Source organism: Rattus norvegicus, chromosome 8 (assembly GCF_021556685.1).
Source record: "Rattus norvegicus strain SHRSP/BbbUtx chromosome 8, alternate assembly SHRSP_T2T, whole genome shotgun sequence".
In the NCBI taxonomy this organism is placed as follows: domain Eukaryota; kingdom Metazoa; phylum Chordata; class Mammalia; order Rodentia; family Muridae; genus Rattus; species Rattus norvegicus.
Genome location: NC_141541.1, coordinates 49,522,024 through 49,543,349, shown reverse-complemented (window position 1 = coordinate 49,543,349; position 21,326 = coordinate 49,522,024). Strand labels below are relative to the sequence as shown.

General features: G+C 44.4%; 1 protein-coding gene across 1 annotated transcript in view; it reads right to left on the bottom strand.

Annotated features, from left to right (window-relative positions):
* The window catches only part of Mir100hgl (Mir100 Mirlet7a-2 Mir125b-1 cluster host gene like), a 229,255-nt gene that overhangs the window by 141,701 nt on the left and 66,228 nt on the right, over window positions 1–21,326 (bottom strand). The window contains exon 4 of the transcript XR_015627193.1: window positions 14,296–14,443. The gene's annotated coding sequence lies outside the window, so the exon portion shown is untranslated. Of the gene's footprint in view, window positions 14,444–21,326 lie in introns of the transcript that reaches the window.

Genomic DNA, 21,326 nt, shown 5'->3' with positions numbered 1-21,326 from the left:
AACCAGTCCAGGACAGGAGCAGAAAACTTCAGCGCTTCCCAGATTGCTCAGCCCCAGCTGCCCTCCAGGGGCTCCCCCTAGTGGGAGATGCTGAGCACGACAGGCCAGCACTAGGTTTGGGTTGGTGCCTTGGGGTGGGAGGAGGGGAGTGCAGAAAAGACAGACTACACTGTGTCCTTCTGTGAGCGATTGCCTCTGTGTGATTTGCGGGGCTGAGGAGCTCTGAAATTAATCAGGGAAATCCTTTGGAGAGCCAGCGTTCTGAGGACCCAGAAGACCCAAAGTGCAGGTGAACGTGGTCTTAGTAGAAAATAAACTTACAGGGCTAATACTGTATAGGCACGCAGTGATTGGCAGTCATTTGCTGCTGCTGCTGTGTGTCCAGTTTGGACTGGTAAAAAATGTGTCACACAGTCACTCAGTCACACATGCTGTTCTGGAGAGACAGGCGTAGTCTCTGAAGTCTGAGAAAAACATGACCGTCCAGTCTCCTGGGCTCTCCTGGCCTTTTGGAGTCACGGTAGCCCTGACTGCTTTCTGCTGCCCACTGTGATGAATACAGACTGCATATCCAAATAGCATCCTCCTCCACAGAGATGCAACCTCATTCATTCTAACCTGCCCAGCAAGCAGGTAGGAAGAAAGAAATCGATTCTGCGGGGGCTGACAAATGATGTTTTCGTTGCTACCAGTCAAACCATAGGTGGAGGGAAACGGTTTTTCTGACCTCCTTCCCAGGACTCCAGACTGTGCTCCACCTCTGGAGATGAGGGGAGAGAAGCAGAGTTCAGGCTCAGGGCAGGGCAGTAGGAGCTGCACCCTCCGCCAGGGGGATTGGCTCGCCCCACCCTGCGATGTGAGCATAGTGTGTTTAGCAAGATGCAGAAAAGACCTGGGCTGATCCTGCAGGCAAGAATTCATTCATCATTATGCCAAATGGGGAAGGGGAACCATAGGACCGGAAGTTCTTCATTTACCAGTAAACCGGCAGTGAAAGGTAAATGAATAAGGAGACCTTCCAGGATGCTGACAGTGATTTGGTGCTGATGCTAGGTAACCACACGCCTTGTGATGCAATCCCTTTTCACCATCAGACCAGTTGGGAGACCTCGACTGTGAGATTAGAAGAGCCCTATTTTAGTGATAAGGAAACTGAGGTTGGAATGGTTAACGGACCAGCCTGCGATCAAATCGAAATCTCTGAAAGCTTAGAGCCCATTTCACATGTCATACTACCACCTGGGCTCGTCTAGCAATCCCGGAGAAGGGAGCTTTGGCAAGGAATCAACATAAGACACTTCCTGTTTACTCAGCAAACCAAATCACCCATCTCTATTCAATTCTGCTACCTCCCCGCAGTGCTGGGGGCAGCACTGTACTGAACCGCACAGGAAGCTCGGACTTGGTATAAGATGGATGGTAAAATTAGATTTCTTAAGAAACATGGCTGCCTCATGGGCTCTTTTATGGACATTACAGGAATTAGCTTCCAGATAGCAACAGCAACCCATGAAAAAGAAGTTTATGGTATTAAGATGCTAGTGGTAATGACGATGAAGAAGAAAAGCCAGTTAATGATACGCTTATTGACCATAGAGAGTCAATCACTATTGCTCAGACCTGACCTGGGTCCTCGGGTTGAGCAAGAGTTAAATGACACTGGCAATACTTCAGTTCTGTTGTAAACTCTTATCAAGCCAAGCCAAACAACAACAAAAGATTTGAAGGTGGGCATGGTAATGCAGGCCTGTAATTCTAGAATGTAGATGGTGAAGGCAGGGTTATTCGGAGTTCAAGCCCATCCTCAACTATGAGGCAAGTTCAAGACCAGCCAATGCTATGTAAAACTCTTTATCCAAAAAGAGAAGAAAAATCAAAGAACTGTAGGAGAGTTGCAAAGGCATGAGCATTGCCACCATCCCTGCGAATGTGTCTTCAGCTAAGAACAGTTAGTCTCACTCTGCTATAGTTTCCACCCGAGTCCACAAACACTGCTTACAATGTAAGCACTGGGTATATTGAGCACGTAGAAAACGACAGGTCAGTGATAGAGATGCAAGGAAATGAATGAGGAAGCAGAATTGGGTCTTGTTCCTTTAGAGCGATTCGAAGCATCCAATTCCACTTTAGACCCCACCAAGCAAAGTGGGGTGGACCAAGAATGCAGAAACTAGCAATTTGAAGAGATGTGAAACCAGGCCATGGGAAATTTTGAAAATAGATCTTCTTAGACAAAAGTCTAACTCTATATTAATATTTTCAAATATCCAAGGGGCTCTTAAGTGGAAAGTAAATGATATTTGCTCTGCCGAGCTTTAGGGGATAGAATGGGGCCATCCATTCTAGAAAAATAAAATAAAATAAAAAAGTCCAGACAGAAAGCCTTTTGACTTACTCAAAGAACAGTATTCTAAGAGACACGGCATCGTATGCTTTTAATCCCTGTGTTTGGAAGGTAGAGAAAGCAGGGTTGCAAGAGATCCCATCTCAAAAACCAAAACAAATCATAGCAAGAAATGTAAAAACAGAGATATATATTCCTTCAGTTCAGTAGGAATTAGAAGTCACTTCTTATCTAGAAAAGGCTAGGGAGTCTCTGACTTTGGTCAAAGAGAACACCAACCATTGAGGCCAGCTGGAACGAAGTGATATTGAGAATCCTTCTAACTCATAATCTTTGGTTGATATGTAACTGCGGTCCATAGGAGAAGCTACAAAAACAAACATGTGACCTACATACATAGCATTTCATCTCCTGCTAAGAGATCTCACCTTCTAATCTGACAGCCTCCTAACGCCTAAGTGTGCTTCATTTCTTCTCCTGACTTTCTCTAAAACAGAGTAATTTACCCTCTCAGGTAAAGACTAAAGACCTCTTAAAGAAGGCAATTGCCCTTCAGTTTGGTGGGAAATGTTGAGGAAAAAGCACACTTCTGCTCTCTGAATAAACAGCAAAAGGACCATCTTAGGTTTTAAAGAGATACTAAGACACCACTCCAGTTACAAGCCACCACCACCATCACCCATGCCTGAACCCCTCCCATGACTTCTTCAGGTGAGAGGCTGATCATCTCCGCAGTCAGCCTCAGGGAGCCATTTGGTTACTGAGCATGGTCCTGGGGCTAAGGAATAGTCACTTGCATGTGGCATGTGTCAGCAAGGCCTGGAAACAAGAGAGAAGAAAATGGTACCCTCAGGGTCTTTCCATGTTGGCATTTCTTAATCGTTAAGGGTTGAATGGCCCCACTGGTAACATGGTTAGTCTCCCCCCAACTCTGTCCCCTTTTGCACTATTGATATGCTTTATAATTCAGGCAGGAAGGATAGAGAAATAGAAACAAGATAAATAAAGAAGGGTGACTAGGTTCCTAGAGACGAGGGAGGCAGGAATATAAGGGAGCTGTGGATTCCCTTTGTATGATGTACACTGTAAAGGAGCTGTAGTGATTTGGAGAGGTTCACAGCTCACCAAGGGGGCAGAACAGATAAAGAACATTAAAGAATTACCAACCTCTGACCAAGGAAAGGAGGGGAAAACTGGAATTGGAGGATGGAGGAAAAGACAGGAAGCTGGGACGAGAGAGGGAAATTTAGAGGGATGGTGAAAGGAAGTGGAGTCCCAGAGAGGTACCGAATAGATGAGAATTTTCCAAAGCCAGGGTAGGGGGTATCAAGAGAGGATGGGGTGGGTATACAGATTCACACTGCAGGCAAAGAAAAGGTCAAGAAAGACTTGAGCAGAGAGATGGGAGTTAGACCCATCATGTGACTCAGTTCACACTATAGAGAAATGCACCTAAGAGCTTCCTGTTGTCAAGGCCTGTTAATACATCACAACAATGCGATATCAATCAGGTGTAGAGAGAACACCTCCTCTGTGTTCAAATACGTGTCAGAAATAGAGTAAAAGTATTAGCAAAATGCCTTCTATAAAACGTCGCATGGTTCTTAGAGTGACGCAGTAAGCTGTTGTTTAGAGAACTGATGGCTATGGCCATTGTATACACTAGGAACCCAGCAGGATCAGGCCTGTCCTCACAGTACTCACAGAGGACCTGGAAAAAGAAGAGAAAATAATCGCCAAGTGTCAGAATGGAAGGCTCATGAAACACCCCGGTCATCACAGCTGTCAGTCCATAGGCAGTTAGCTTTTAGCCTGAGACAGAAAGAGAGGACCCCTAATCTCAGTTGTTCGGAGAAAGGGCCATTGCACAGTCAGTGGAGAGCCAGACCAGGCGAGAAAGCAGCTTAGTTTTCAAGACAGTGGTTGTGAGCTAACCAAGATCTTTTGGTAGCTTTGCCTTCCCTTCGTGGTGTGGCTAGATCCACTGATGTGCCAAGTGAAAAAAGCAGTCCATATGCAACCTCCCTGCTCCCCCGCTTTCCTGTGCAATTTGCTTGTCTGTTTGCCTGGTTTGCAGACGAGCCCTTTCTTCTCTTCCTCTCCAAATGCCTCTGTTTCAGGGAAGTGTTTGCATTTTCCTTGGCCTAGGTACAGCTTGAAGAATTCTTTTAGGCTAGGCCAATTACAACAAGCTTGAAAATTGCTGAGCCAAGTGCTTTCTTCAGAGATCTGCTTACATTCCTCCCCCCCAGTCCCTGTACAGATCAGGGGCACCCCTGCGTGCCAGAGCCGCACACAGAAACTGCACATTTTGCTCTTAAGGTGGATCAGGACGAAGCCATTTTCCCTCCACCTCCAGGAGGGAATAAGGCACAACCAGCTTTCACATCGGCTTTACAATGTTTGGTTGGGTTTCACTCTGTGTAGGGAGGCAGACAAGATGGCTCCAAAATGGCTTCCTTGAAAACCATCCTGGGAAAGGGCTAGAGAGGTTTTCAGATTAATCCCCAAAGTATCTTGAGTTGGCCCGAGAATGTATATGTGCCGATTCCCTCTCATACTCCTAGCCTCCTACTAGATCTAGGGTTCACTGTTGCAGTGAAATTCTCCTAGCTTTGGAAAGAGAATGGAGTAGGCCTATAGAGGACTGCTTTGTTGTTGTTAATTTCTGTTTTCATAATCACAGAGAGATGTTTGAGCTCAACGATGCAATTTCAGGCAGGATTACTCCAAAGTCATTCTTTCCAATTCAGGAATTGTTCCACCATGACAGTTGAGTAAGTTTACCCCCACTTATTCTCTTCCATGCTGTCAAGCATTGGCAAGCAAACTGTGCCTGGCTTAAGGGCAGATACTGAGGGATAACTTCACGAGAGCGTGTCCAAGAATAGTATAGTCAGACTGGAATTAAAAATTATCTATGGATAATTCACAGAGCATGTAATCCATGTGGGGGTCATTGAGAACTGACCACTCCTGCAAGGCAGATGCAAGAGTGACCAAACTATGTCTTTCCAACAACAGAACAAGTAGCATCGATGGGATATTCTGGGTAGAAAATTCTGAACTCAGTCTCATAGGTATGATAACCCACATGTGTCCAGGGAATCTAAGAGCAGTCAATCAGAGCTGAGCTTTCTTTCTCAGACAGAAATTAAAGGGTTACTAAGTTCAAGCTGCCACAGTAAACCTGAAAGACAAAGAAATTAGGAGACATCTCACTTCCAAGGGCGTAAAGAGCTCCCAGGAACCAATGTTGATCTCAACATGCTTGTCAGAAAGCTTAGTGTTGTGGATAAGAAGTATACAGTGATAGTCTCCCTAGCAGTGGGTTTGGCCAAGGACCCCGAACAACACTGGGCTGCTTCATCCACTGGAGACATGACATGTGACATTCAGATGTCCCCAAATATCCATGCTTTTTTTAAGGGAAATTTACAAATTAGTGTGACTACGGAGATGCTTTATCTTTACAAGAGATATTTGCATTTTCTTACCAAGAAAGGAAAAGGCTAACACTAGCCCTCAGCGTGGGAAAGTAACCGTGTTATGTAAGGAGTCTAATTTCGTCTTTGATGAAAGATACAATTGGACTTTCAAGAGCTGCTTGGCTTTAGAGGACTTCAAGGGTCCTTGGCTTGAGACCAACCTGGGTCATAATAATATAAAATCCCCTAGGTCTGGGTAGGTATCTAAAGAAGGACCATTAGTTACCTTGCTGTCATTTATCAAAGTAATGTTCTCTCTCTCTCTCTCTCTCTCTCTCTCTCTCTCTCTCTCTCTCCTAGTGTCAGCATCAAAGAACATGCTGTTAGGTAATCCGAGAGGCTCATTGGGAGATGCCAGCGAATTAAGCTCATGACTTCACAACAAACCTTTCATCTTGAAGCCAACAAGATGCCATCCTCATCAGAGTCTTAAAGCCCACTCTTGTTGGATGGCATGGCAGAAAATTAATAGACAAACCAGTTTCCGTCTCATCGTGAGGAAATTTGGTACCAGAGTCTTAAATTCGAAAGTAAAGAACTGCTGATAAAAGAGGGTGGGCTCAAAATGAACCACAGAAAGTCACAAGGGACTGTGCACTAGACAGGATATCAGCACACCATTTAGATTTTTCCTTCTGCAATTCTTTGCAGAATATTCCTTATGTCTGTGCAAAGAACTCTAATGACTAAAAGTGAGCTTGGCATTCCACAGAACTGGCATGAAGAGCTACAAAGAGTAGGAGTGTGGCAATGGCATCTATGTAAGTGCCATCATCTCTTGAGGGAAGACGAACATACGTCTTAGACCCTATCTCTGACATTGACTCATTCTACGTCAGGGCTATATGACCCTCATCATGACAGGGTTATGGGTGCCACAGCTACTTGTTCCTTGACAATTTTCTGGAAGGAAAGATGGAAAGTTCAGTTGCTTACATTGGCCAGTCCACGGATGCTCAATCGCTTTCTTGGGAACCCCGATAGTGACCATGTCATTGAATTCTTCTTTTCACGTTGGTTGTTTAGGTCCTGTGTCCACTCTTTCCCTCCACTGACTTTCCTAAAATGGTCCATTCTTTTATCTTTGATGCAAGTTACCCTTAGTGAAGCTTCTCCCTCCCTCCCTCCTTCCCCCCCTCCCTCTTTCCCTGCTCCCACACACTGGATTACTGTTGCACCATCCAGTTTGTCTTTCTAAGACTACTCACTCTAATCCCGCTCACACATGACTTCTGGTTGGTCTTCCTAATAGCTGCCTTTGATTGTATCTCTCTTTGAAAACCTCTGGCAATCCCTGTTGTCTACTCATCATAGTCCTGACCGGGGATGCTGCAGTGCCTGTCAACTAAGGCTAAGAAATGCATGGACAGCTCTACTAGCGAAGACTGAATTCTCAAATGACTCACATGTTGTTGCTCTATGAATAAAAGATTTAAACACAGGAAGTTACTCAAACTTCATGTAGCCCATGCATCAGAAGTAAATCTCAGTCATCTTATCCAAATTGATTTCTTTATTATATAATCTCATTGGCCTGCGCACACACACATATCTTTTCAACTATCTGCCATGAATTATTCCTTAATTTCTTGTACTTATTTGTTTTAATAGTGAGGTCTACTCTCTGTGAAATGAGATTTTATTGGAAGGTGGGTATATATAGCTCTGACTTGTTCAACATCCTTCACCCTGAGAACCTTGACCAGATAGAGTAGTTATTGCAACTTTCTTGATTGGTATTTTTTCCGAGATGCTTATGTTTCAGTTACACAGAAATGTAAATATTTATCATAGGTCATGACAGCCACATTGCAATGTTAATTTGAAGTACAACAGTGCTATAATAGAAAAGTATACTTGGGTAAAAACCTTTAGACAACAGAGAGAACTGTGGAGTAACAGGAAGTGCCTTGGATACATTAAATGATACTTTTACCCATCACGCCAACACTGCTATTTCTGGCATTGTATGCATACAAGGGCAGAGCACACTAAACCAAGTGCAACTGGGGATTCAATTCTACTGAGTTTCTTTTTTGTTATATATTAAAGATTGATGTTAAAGGCTTTCCCCAACTAAAAAAAATGTAGCTCAGGGGTAGAACAGTTACTTAGCATAGAAAATCCCACCAACTCTATGTTAATTTTTAAGAGCTGAATATCCTTCTGATAGGCAAGGCCATGCCTCTTTTTCCAGAAAGTATAGCTCTATGGTCAGTAGTCAAAGAGATGAGAAACTCAATTTTTATAGAAAGAAAAGACAAAAGTCAAGCATGGAGGTTTGTACTTATTGTTCAAGCTACTGTGGTAGGAAGATCCTGAGCCCAGGATGTCAAGACCAGCATCAACAATGTAAAAGGACTCAAAGAAAGAAAAGAAAAGGGCACAGAAGAGAAAGGAAGGAAGAAGTGAGGAGCAGGGAAGAAAAGAATAGAATTCAAGATGGCAGACCACACCTTACCAAAGCACACTAGGAACTTCTGCTTTTGCTTCCATTTCTGATGCTGTTTTGGTTTTCTGTGAGTTTTTCACAATCTCTTTGCAAAGAGATGCAGGCCTTCACAGCTGGCTACTTGGCTCAGCTATGCTCAGCTGTTTTGTCCTTTAAAAGGTCATGCATAGCGCTTTATACCTCTCCAGCACTGAGCCTGTCACATACAAGAGAAGACAGGCAGGGGGACGACGACCTTACCACCAGCCATCCCTTTAATCTACTAAGAAGAAAGTAACCAAAACAAGATCCCTGTCTAGCCAGGGAAAACTCAGATCCAGATGCCTAGAAGGAACCCTCACTGCCTACATGGCAGGAGAGGACACTGAACTGTGTAGGCAGTGACAGGAATGTGGCCACCATCATCAGGAATAAGGAAAGAGTCCTGACCTGTGGTCTTTGGTGCCATTTGTGTCTTTGAGCTGCCTAGCTTCTTAGTTGTAGAAATAAGATTCTTTAGCCAAAGTCTGATGATGCAGTTATCCACAACAGGTTTCTTCTCTATCTGTTCTTCCTTCCATCATGTACAATGAAAACACAAGGGATGGCCGTGCAAGCAAAAAGGGACCCAAGTGGGCACAAGCCTGTCTACTGTTCCCACACTAGCCCCTGCTTCTCCCAGCACCCAGGAGTACAGGGATCTCTCGGTGTCTGGCAACAGATGCCTTGAACCTTGAAAAAGGAGGGAAAAGCACATATCTAAACAATTCTGTCTTTATGTTCCTGCTCAGAATTCCCTGGGTACTCTGATTACCTCTTTAAACTTTGGCTTCTCCACTCATAGAGTGGAAGCTGTAAAATGGTACATCTGAGAGAATGACTGAACTATCCACACAGGACCTGGCCAACACAGGAAAGGCCAAGGATGGCCCTGTCCCTCTTGTGAATATTACCATGGCCATGTATGGGAGGCCATAAATCAGAGAGAGGAGAGGAGAGAGGTGAGGAGAGAGAACTCGGAGAGACGGAGACAGACACAGAGAGAGACAGAGAGGGAGAGAGGCAGACAGACAGACACATATACACAGACACAGTGAGACAGGATAGTGAGACAGGATAGGGAGAGAGAGGGGAAGGGAGGGAAGAAGGCAGAGAGACAGACAGACACAGAAAGACAGAGAGGAAGAGAGAGGGAGACAGACAGAGGGGGAGGGAGCGAGGGGGAGAGAGAGAATTGTCTGCCATCCCCACAGCCTATCTATGATATCCATTTTCAGGAGTGCAAAATATGTCTCCAGGTCAGACTTGCTCTCAGAGTGAAAGCAAGGAACAACACCAGAAAGGCCTGCCCTCACAAGATGGGCACCATGCCGGGCTGCGCCTGGTCCTGAGGAGACATCGCTAAAGCATTTCAACGGGGCTCCTCTGAGCCAGCTCCTGGGGCACACACAAAGACCCATTCAGGGTGGCTGCAGCTCTGAAAGCCAGCAGATGCTCTGAGGGGCCTGGGAAGGGGTGGAGAAGCCACACAGCGCCTGGCACTAACCCTCTGGGCCCCACCCTGGGCAAGTGGGCCTGGAGGACTTAGGTCTGCAGCCACTCCAGAATCTTTGTTTCTCCCTGTATTTCTTTTTCTGACCATGGTCCAGGGCAACAAGGACACCAGCTGCCATAGAATAGATTGAATAAACCTCCCTGGAGGAAACTGGAAGCACCACCCCTTTAATGCCAATCCAGTTGGCAGGGTATTCAATTGAAACAGGCCATTACTAACTGGCCTGCTATTGCCAAGCGCCTCTTTAAAAGTGTGAGTGTGTGTGTGTGTGTGTGTGTGTGTGTGTGTGTGTGTGTGTGTGTTCATATGTATGTGTATTGGTGCATGTGTACATGAAGATGTAGATGTGCACATAGACCAAAGTCATCCTCAGGAATTTAAACCACTCCCTTTAAGACAGGATCTCTCATTAGGCTAAACTGGCAGTGAAGTTTGGAGAGCCTCCTGCTTCTGCCTCCCTGGAGTTGAGATTATGAGCCTTTACCACCACACCCAACATTTTTACATGGATCCTGGGGGTCAAACTCAGATCCTTAAGCTGGCAAGGCAAGCCTTTTACTGACTGATCCATCACCACCATCCCTCCCAGTCCTAAAGGTGCCTCTTTTGGGGGATAAACATACCTCTCAGAGGTTCCTAGCCCTATTAGTTACAGGCTAGAACATGGAAGTGAGTTATTCCCCCAAGATTTACAGGTGGCTCCATGTCCTTTAGCCTCAGCTTTTCCTACCTGTCAAATGATCTGCTAGAACTCAAAGCAACTACCATACGCTTCCTCTGGGCAGCAGCCTGGCCTCGGATCCCTCCTTCCTCTCCATGTCGTGTTGACTTGCAAGGGGAGTTCCTGGTCTAGGTCCCCAGCTTTATGGTCTATAGAACATCAAAGATGCTTCAAGGACCACATCCCTCAGATGCGGACAGAGGGCTTTCCCCTTCCCTTCTGATACACAAAAGGCTAGTGCATGATGGTCACAAGCAAACCAAGAAGCAGAAAACTGAAACTCTCGAAGTTACCAAGGTTGGATGACATTATCTATAAAGTCAACAGCGCGTTCTAGAAAAGAGCCGAAAGGACTTTTCTAGATCCCGAGGCCGTTGTAGGTCAACCAATCGCTAATCCTCTGGCTGTGTTTGTTCATCTGGACAGTACCCTCCTGTCCAATAGTCAGACCGAATTCAGAATCTTGCACGGCACCTAGAGATTGCCCTCTCCTAGCCATTAAAAGAAATATACTGAAATTGCCTGTTTTGTCTCTGCATTCCCAGTTGTCAGATGCTGTACTTAACACCAGCACCTCCCAGTGCTAAGATAGAGCAGGAATTTATTAAGTGCTTACTGAGCAAAACGAATGTGCTCCCTCACTCCAGCATACTTGTTGGCACAGCCTCTCACTTCTCTCTCCCAAGAGTGTCACCTAACCTTTGCCCTCCGGAAGTTCTGACTCGCATTTATCTCAAGTCTCCTTTATGCATATATTTCTGAGGGTTTTTTCCCCTTCTAATTTCAAGAAACAATTGCTGGTCATGTGCCTCTTATCAGAGTAACCGCAGAAGTCAGCCTTTCTACAAAGTCAGCTTTATTTAAGAAACTAAATTGGAAATGAGCATTCGAGATCTCAGTGCCAGCTTTCCCTTTTGATGGACAAATAGGAAAGAATTTTTTAGAGGGAATTTGGGACAGACACAGTGGTATACACCTGTAATCCCAGCACTCTACAGAGTAAGGTGGAAGGGCTATAAGTTGGAGGTTAGTCTGTGCTACAGAGTGAGACCTACCTGGAGAAAATGATCCAGGAAGGATTTTGATCAACTAGAGTCTTCCTATTACAGTGAAGTTTTAAGGTGAGCCTCCAGTAAGCTATGCTATACATGTGTAAGAATGTGTTTAAGGGACAAATGGGTAAGAACCTATTGTCAAGAGCTGATCAATATCATGGGAAGGCACGAAAAGCAAACCTTCTCTTTCTGTTGTTCTCTGTTTAAAATCACGAACTCATTGGTGAACATGCAGGAAAGTCCCAAGAATTAAAACAAAGCAAGGAACCAAAAACCAAACTTGGGAAAACTGGAGGTGGGGGTGGGGGTGAAGGAGGTGTCAATTGGTACAAATTGAGGATGTGGTGAAAGTCCACTAAACGACAATGCCATATGCCTGTTACCATTTCAAAAGAACTGTTTGTGCGTTTTCACTGCTGAAGAGAGTCTCCGCTGACCACACATTCAGAAAGCTAGCAAGATCTGCCCTTCAGCAGCCCTCAAACTGGCAGACTCCTTCCTTCTGGCCAGTGAGCTCAGAGTCTGCGTGACTGCGGGCAAGTCATTTGGGGACACTGGAATTCTGAGCTAGGAGCCAGACGAGGCAACAAAGATAAGGTCTGGACAGAAACCTGGCAGCCTAGGCAACATCTGCTGGGACTAAGGGTTTGGCCCTGGCTCCTGCTGGGCTTGCTAGGACTGGAAACTGGGAAGTCGGCCTGTGGTGCTCCTTACAGCAGGTGGCGCAGGAGAGCAAAAACCAAACCTCTCAGGACCGAAGAGGAAGCCGGAAGTTTTGTGTTCTTCCGGCCTTTGCAAGTAAGCACCATTGTCAAGGGAGGCCACAGAGACCGTGTTCCACACATTTCCTCGGTGGGGTACAGAATCACATATGGGGCTTTCTCGGGGAAAGTAAAACCATGATGGGCCTAGAGATAAAACTTTCAGGAAACGCGCCAAGAAAATCCAAGAATCAACACTGAACGTTGACTTCGGAAGCCGGAGTTGAAAGGTGCAAACCACTCTGAACTCTGAGACAGGGCATGACCAAAGCTAAGTTTCCGAAGTTCCATCCCCATCTAAAAATCAAAATCAGAGCAAAAACAAGAAAAACATCCACCTAATATGACTGGGGACAGTCTAGAACCCAACAGTTTCGAATAGCCACAGCAACAAAAAAAACCCACGGGCACATCTTTAACGAGACTAGAAGAAGCATCTGTAATGGCTCCATCTCCTTCTAAGTTTGTCTCCAGTTGCATCCTCTGTAGGAAAGGGCCGTGTAAAGGCTCCCTTCCCACATAAACACTCAGAATTCCTCATTCTGTGTTCCACGGGGAAGAGAAATTAGTACTCCTTATTCATTTACACAGCACCATAAATTTAAGAATCTTAAGCAGTGGAGGATTCTAAATGCTGGTGGCGGGGGTGTACCTGACCTACAGGGTACAAAAGAGTCCCTCTTCTCAAATTCACAACACACCCCGCCCCAGCCTCAAAGAAGTAGGGGTTCGGGGGCTGAGATGTGCTTCAGTTGTATAGGTTGGCTTGGGAATAAACCGTGGGGAAACACGAGGAATTTTCCTTATTCTTCCATTTGGTTTCCTTTTGTGTTGGGATTTCTCACACAGCCAAGGAGCTCTCTAAGCCCCCGTGTTATATAAACCAGTGTTCAGAGTTTATAGAAGCAAGGAGAGCAAAATGCTCCCTGGCTTAGAGAAAGCTGTTGAAACATTTAATGCATTTGTTTTCCATAGGCTCCCGAAAGCACCTGGATTCTTTGCTTGACTAGTAGATGTGTTCTGGGTCTATCGCATGACCTACCTGTCACCTTGGTGAACAACACATCACAGGTGTTTCAGTGGCAGAAAGTGTGAGTCAACAAAGAAGCACTGACTGTATGAAGCAAAGAGAAGTGAATTCTGGGGGGGGGGGGTGTCAAGTCAGGAAACATGATGTGGAGGGGTATGTGTGGGAGTTATTTTATGCCCTGTGCCATTGTATGCTTGAAATGTCTTTCTGCTCCTATAATTTTTCCTTTGTGAATGATTTCTGGTCTTCTGGAATTGGTCACACCGTAGCCCTCCCTAATCAGCAGCCTAACCCTTAGGAATCTCAAGTAAGTCTTCCACGGGAATGATATTCAAATCTTTATATCTCTGTTACACTATCCAGTCTCCACCTGGGATACCGTTTGGTTTATTTCTCTATCTCTAGAGAAATACATATCTCTAGAGCCCTCTCCTACAAGCTTCCCCTAAGCAGAGTTGCTAGATATAAAAAGAGTGAATAAAGTTACACTTCCGGTAGAAGACAGGTTTTTTTTTTTTTTTCAGAATATCACCCATATTGTATGTTTAGCATTCTCATTGTCTTCAATTGCAGTCATCTTACTCTTGAGAGCACTCGGGTCCTGCCTCAAGCCTCTTCATGCCCATTCAAAGCTACAGGTTCATCTCCTCTACACTAGGTCTCCCCATCCTAGCAAGGAAAAGGAGTAGCATTTCCACAGGTTCCCAGCAGACTGAAAGAGTACACTGAGGTCAGCTTGACACCCATTTTGCACGGTTGTTTCCCCTTCTGCGTTGAGTACGATTACTCAATAGAAATGAGGTCCGAGTGTTTCAATTTGACATGATAGCACTCGTTCATTTAATTTTAAAATAAATAAGAGTATCAATTGCTTTTTTATTTAAATGCAGTTTAATGGACGGTATGACTATGACACTTAGCAATCTGTTAAATCCGTGTTTAATTTCAAAGACCGGCAATGCTGGGTGTAGTGGTGTCTACCTTTAGAAGATCTGCTTGCTCCTTCTATCTCTACTCTTCGGGGGGAAGCTGGGAGATCCAGATGGCAAGGAAGGAGTCTGGAAAACATATACAGTCTCGTCAGAAGGTGCCCATTGTTACAAGCACCTTGCCCTTTATTTTTCTATGTAGCAAATGAAGACTTAATACACAGACCGCATCTGGTTATGCAGAAATCAATGGGTTGTGGGGAGCCTAGCTCCAGTGTCTATTTCTGCAGTCTACATAGCTCCTGCATCTGTGATTCAGGGAACGTCGAGGAAGAAGGGGAGGGACAGATTGTTAAGAGACAAGAGTACCAGGCGACACAAACAAGGCCAAAGTCAATATTAACAGACATGCTAACACTGAAGGGGAAAATCTCGTGAGGGTCTCACCCCTAAACGACGAATTATAGGCAACTAATGGATGCTGAGAGTGAGATAATTAGCCTCTCTCAGATATGGGCTCCTCAATTGGTGATCCAATACAAAATTGGTTAACCCTGAAACTGTATACAAACAGCAAAAATAGACTCAGCAGGTTGTATTGTTTTCACACACACACACACACACACACATGTAACAATAGCAATTAAAAAAAGAGAGACTATCAATTTGAGCAAGGGTACAAAGGTTGGAGGGAGGGGACATGGAAGGATCTAGAAGGACGAAAGGGAAGGGGAAGTGATGTAATGATATAGATCAGCGTGTTGTGATTTCATTAAGAAATGTCCTCCAAAGACTCGTGTGTTTGAACACGTGACACTCAACTGGTGGCACTGCTTGGGAAGGTTAGGGGATATTTAGGATGCAGGGCCTTGCTGGAGGAATTACTTGAAGGAGGCTTTGAAGTTTTTAGCTGGCTTCATTTCCCGATCTTTTTCTGTGCTCCCTATGTGGCGATAACGTGTGGTCAGCCTGTATATCTGTCTGCTCCTGCCACTCTGCTTTCTCTGTCTGTCGCCTCAACATCCCTTCTATGGTGACTCTCTCCTGAAACTACAAGCCAAAATAAACCCTTTTTGCCTCCAAAAACAATGAAAATAGAAATAGCTTGGATTTCTTTAAGCCACTTCCACCAAAATAAATACTTTTCTACTTGTATCTAGTCCCATGGTTAAAGCTTCTGCAAGAATGATTACAGCTCTGTGTTTCTACATTGTTTCACTTGAGGGGACATAGGAAACTGTGGTAATTTCATGATTGGGACAAATTGACTAGAATTGGGAAGGTTATTTATTTATTTATTTGTTTGTTTGTTTGTTTGTTTACTATGCGTATATGCATACATGTATTGATTTATGTGTACCACATGTGTGCAGTGTCCTGAAACTGGAGTTACAATTGATTCTGAGCTGACTGGTATGACTTTTGGAAACTGAGCCCAGGTCCTCTACAAAAGCAATAAGCAAATTTATCTGCTGGGCTATCTCTCCAGTCCCCAAGGGTTGGTGGCACTTTATATGAGGCTTCCTGACAATATTAATTACAATTAGTACAAAGTATTTTCGAGTGAAAATGTTCTAAATGGTAGTAAAATGGCTTATATAAAGTCTCTCCAATGACCATTTCCTGTATAGCAGTGCCTACTACCTGATCTCAAATAGTACAGAAAAGGCATAAAAAATGTTAGGTGGTAGAAAAAAATACAAAAACAAATAAAAAGTTTTTAAATGAATATTTTATACTACAAACAATGAGCTACATTGATGTTAAAGAAATCATGACTAGAAATAATTTAAGAAATTTTGAGATGTTGTAACAGGAAACACAATGTAGTTCAACTGCCCTAGAACAGGCCCAAATGTTTGTCAAGGAAGAGTCATACAAATGAACTGAAATTTTCTTTGTAGTCCCCAAACCTATGTCATTTACCAGTACAAGAAACTTTCAAGCATCATTCTCAATTCTTAAGATCTGGAGGCTGCTCCAGATATCCCAAAACCATCCAACAGCACTGGTACCTCAGCCTTATAGCCTGATATCCCAATGTGCTTACATCCTGGTTTTGACCCTATGAGAGTAAGACATCCTGGTCTTGGCACCACGAGCACCACAGAGATGAGTGGCTACTAAAGAAGAGAAATGCTTTAGTAAAGGAACATCCTCAAATCTGAAGGACATTAAGGTAGAACACCAAAGGAAAAGTCTGGCTCTTTGTCACTGGCCACCTGGTCATGTGGACAGAGCCAGGCAGACATTGCATTGTATCATACATACTGAGTGACCATGGAGTGTCAGTTCTGGGTAAGCCCTGGAGAGGGAAGAGATTTTAACCCTTGGTGATCTCTAGGTGAAGCTACAGTTCACAGTGAGTAATAGGAAATTTTACCTGCACCAAGTCCATCATCAAATTCAACAAATCTTTATTCAGTCAGGGTCTCAATTTGTACCCCAGGATAGTCAGAAATAACTATGTAGCCCAGGCTAGAACTGAACTCAGTTATTTCTCCTACTTGAGTCTCTCAACACTGAGGCTCCAGGCATAAGTCATCATGCTTCTTAAGTTCAATGACTTACAATGATTCTCAACCCATCCCTACTTTATGCTACAGTCAGGCACATGTCATTTAATAGAACACCATGTTACCATTCTTTTACGTAACGTTCTCCTAGAACCTCCTTTGCATCTGACTTCCAAAGGTGTTTTTCTCCATGAGAAAATGGACTACTTTCTTCCTTCCCACTTTCAGCTAGCCCAGATGGTATTGAAGCTTAAAGGGAAATGGGACAGCCCACCAGTCCCCATTCTCTGACTACAGTTTATCCCTGTCATACACAGAATGCAGACCCAGGCATCAGGAGAGAAGGGGTGAAGATGAACCCAAAATTTCATTTACCCTGCTTCTAGGTCTCAGTAGGGTTTTGTGTCCTTGAAATTGTCCTCCAGACCTATGCCTCTCATAATCCTGTCAAGAAGAATCACAGTTACTGAGCCATGTGTTTCTTGGCTGCTGTGAATGGCACATCCATCAGAGAGTCCTATCTGAGTGCCCGGCAACCAACCTTACTAATGCACATAAATTAGCACATATAATCTGGAGAGATGCCCAAACTCTCTCTCTCTCTCTCTCTCTCTCTCTCTCTCTCTCTCTCTCTCTCTTCAAATACTTGACCAGCCCCCAGGTTTTCATCAGCCTGTTTCCAACAAGGACCCGTGCGCTTATTTTGAGTGGATAGTTACGGTTTACCAAATAACCATTATACTTGACTTCTGACATTTGGAAGTGAGACAGTGGACAGGTTTGACTGCCACTGAGTTAAGTGAGATAAATAAAGTTCAGAGCTCAATGGGGAGCCCAAGCCACACAGCTCCATGGTGAAGGGCCAAGATCTTTGGGTGCTGAGTTCAGTGTTCTTTGCATTGAACGGCTTGTATTTGGCTAGGACTGAGAGATGAGAAGACTGACATTGAAGGATCTGTCATGTTTCCTCCTTGTCTTTTAACTCTCCCACTCACAGTTCACTCCCAATGCCTGACAAATGTCCCCTAGTTGTCAGAGTCACCTTTGGTATGTGATAATTCTGAGAAGAGCTCTAGCCTAGTATGACACAGGTGTGCACACGCATGCACCCATTTATCTATGTATAGAATCGGTTGTCCCACTATTGAAAACTCTTTATCGTGTTCCATATTGCCTTTTTTTAATGGTCATAGCTGATTGCTATATTAATTTATCCATTCCACAGAAGCTGTTGGTGCAGTGAATACGTGGATAGTTCTCTTGCCCATGCCTAATTCTTTCTCTACACCCTGGAACTGCTCTTCTGTTTCAGGAAATCCCACCTCACAGCTACCTTGAGCGGTCTTGCTGATATTTACTAATAGGGTGACACATCTGAGTAGCACAGACACAGAGAAAAATAAATCTGCAGGCTCTCCCGCTTGTTCTAATGAAATGCAAGCTGCAACTTCGGCATCACTGTGGGGTTAGAAGATGTTTCCACTGTCTTAGTTAGGGTTTTACTGCTGTGAAGAGACACCATAACCAAGGCAACTCTTATAAAGGGCACCATTTAATTGGGCCTGGCTTAAAGGCACAGAGTTTCAGTCCATTATCATCATGGCAGGTAGTACAGCAGTGGACAGGCAGGCATGGCTTTGGAGGAAGCCTGAGAGTCTCCATCTTCTCCCAAAGGAAGCCAGGAGCAGACTGTCCTCAGGCAGCTAAGAGGAGGGTCACAAAGCCCACCCCTGTAGTCACACACTTCCTCCAACAAGGTCACACCTCCTAATAGTGCCACTCCTTGGGCCAAACATATTCAAACTACCACACCATCCTTTGGGACTGAGATCTTTTGAAATAGAGATTCAACCCCCCCCCCCCATTTTGTAGATGGGGATACATGAGGTGACCAGTCAAGCATCAGGAAACAGGCAGGCACTGGAGGCAGAGCTTGAGTTCATCTCTCACTGCTCCACTTACTGCCACAGACCCAGGTCTGGCATGGTCATCCCCTCCCTGCTGATCCTTGAACCTGTGCAAAACATTTCCAGAAGATTCCTCTTGGATACCTACACACTGTTTACTCAGCTGAACCCCAGAAATCTACTAGATGATGCTTCTCTTTCACTTACTACCCAAAAGCAGTCACCCTAACTGTCAGCACTCCACCCTTTCCTCACTCCCAGAACTCCAGAGACTTCCTCTCTTACCATAGGACACTTTACTGTATGTAACATCAAGTATAATTTAATTATTTATTGTTGGCAGTTAGTGCCCAGATGCTTTGTAATGGCAAGGTTTTATTGACTTTTGTTTTATATGAGTGTTTATTGAGTATTTGCTGAATTGAGGGTATGTCAGGCACTCCATACCTATGGGGGGGGGTGGAGTCAAGACTTAAGCCACACTGTGAATAGATTCCATTCATTAAGCACTTCCTGTATGCAAACCACATCACATCTCTGAGATCTCATTTACTCAGCCTCCCAGTGAGGCAGATAGTCATTCAATCAGTACAGGCAAAGAAACACAGACTTAGAGAAATTAAATTAAATTAAATTATCCCAGAATCGGAACCTGAACTTGGTTCTCTTTTCATTCAAAGCTCAGGGCCTGCCTATCCTATAAGCAGAACTTCTTAACATAGGAAGCAAGGCAACCCTAATAAAGGACAACATTTAATTGGGGCTGGCTTAGCAGGCTCAGAGTTTCCATCCGTTATCATCATGGCAGGTAACCCCGCAACAGAAACTTTGTCCCATGTCAGAGGTGAGTTCTACCCCTTCGTAGTGGGCATTCATTTCTCCTTAAACTCAAGTAAACTCGGGAGCTTTGCGGTCCCTGAGACGGTGTCCTTGCCGTCTCGTGATTCTGGAGCCAGGCAGCAGGGCCTGTTGCTGGAGCGTCTGACAGTTTGCATTTCTAATCATTCCAGAGTTTAATTGGTACCGTGGCCTCCATCAGGTGTGCCTCAAATAAAGCTGATGTCAGAGCTTCCTTAATTAGTTGGAAGGAAAGAAAGGTTTTTTTACATTCTGAATCTGCCTCCGCTGGTATAAAGGTGAAGGCCCCCGGGGCTCCGAAGAGAAGCGAAGAAGCCAACTTCAAATGTGGAATCTGTGATTAAAGACCTTTCTTTTACATTACCTAGGAAGGACTCGTGAAATTAAAATATCACTGAAATAAGACTATGAAATTACCGAGTGGCGATTCCAACCACGTCCCACAACTTTACTGTAGTGGAATCTGCCCAGCACCACATTCGCGCATTGTGAGGGTGCCGGTAAGCTTACAGCGCCCAGTGAATCACAGCCTAGTTTCAGAGCATGCTCGTCACCCCTCCCCCAGGATTCCCCAAGACTTTGCTGTTACTTCCATCCTCTGCCCTACTTCACCCACTTCCAAGCCCAAGCAGCCACTCACTTGATTTCTATGTCTCTAAATTTGCCCTTTGGGACATTTTATGTAAATCTAATAGCACTGTATGCACACATCTGCTCCCAGCTTCCTTCATTTAGCATCCATCTTTTCTCTAAGATTTACTGTGGTTTTAAGTATGTATATGTAGATGAGAGAGGCATAGGTATGCACGGAGTGTAAGGGTTTGTTTAGATAGACTCCAGTCTGTGTCAGTGGATGGATACTTCAGTGTTCCTACTCTGGGAGCCACGAAGAATCAAGTCCCTATGAGCTTTGGCTCACCTATTTTTGTCGACTTCTGTTTTTATTTCTGTTCAGTAGATTCTTAGGGATGGAAACAATAATGCTCATTTTGTGTTTTCATTTAACTTTTTGAAGAAACCGCTGATCTGTTATCCCATCCATTTCACATTTATACCAGCGACCTATGAGGACAGCCATTCGTTTGTAAACTGTTCTAGATGGTGGTGCTTTTCTACTTAGAAAGGAGAAGTATGAAGTGTCCAGATTACACTCCACCCTATTAAGAAAAGAAGTGATGGGAAATTAATTTAAATAAACGAGGTTTAGCGAAGAGAAGGGATTTGTAGCAAACAAGTGTTCTTGAGGAATGTGCGTTTGGTGTCCATTTGCTGGGAAATTAAATCAACCAATTAAGCAGGAGCGCACTCAGGAAAAGATCCGTTTGCCTACAGTTTGCTCATTTGCCCACATTTACTCTGAGGCTGAAACAACAAAGACACAAGTTTCATTTCTTTCATCCTCTTTGCATCTAGGCATCGGGGAAGGGGCAGATTTTATGGGTTTCATTTAGTTTTAACATAGTTTAGTAAAGCTCAGTAAAGCCTGCTCACATATGGGAGGCTACAGTTGATTCGCTTTGTTTGTGGCCTTCATTTTCTTTGTGATTTTCGTGTGTGTGTGTGTGTGTGTGTGTGTGTGTGTGTGTGTGTGTGTGTGCGCGCGCGCGAGTGCCTCAGAGGACAGAGAAACCATCAGATCCACTAGAGCTGATGTTAAAAGTGGTTGTGAGTCAGCTGATGTGGGTCCTGGGAATTCAACTGAGGTCCCGCAGAAGAGCGGTGAGTGCTCCT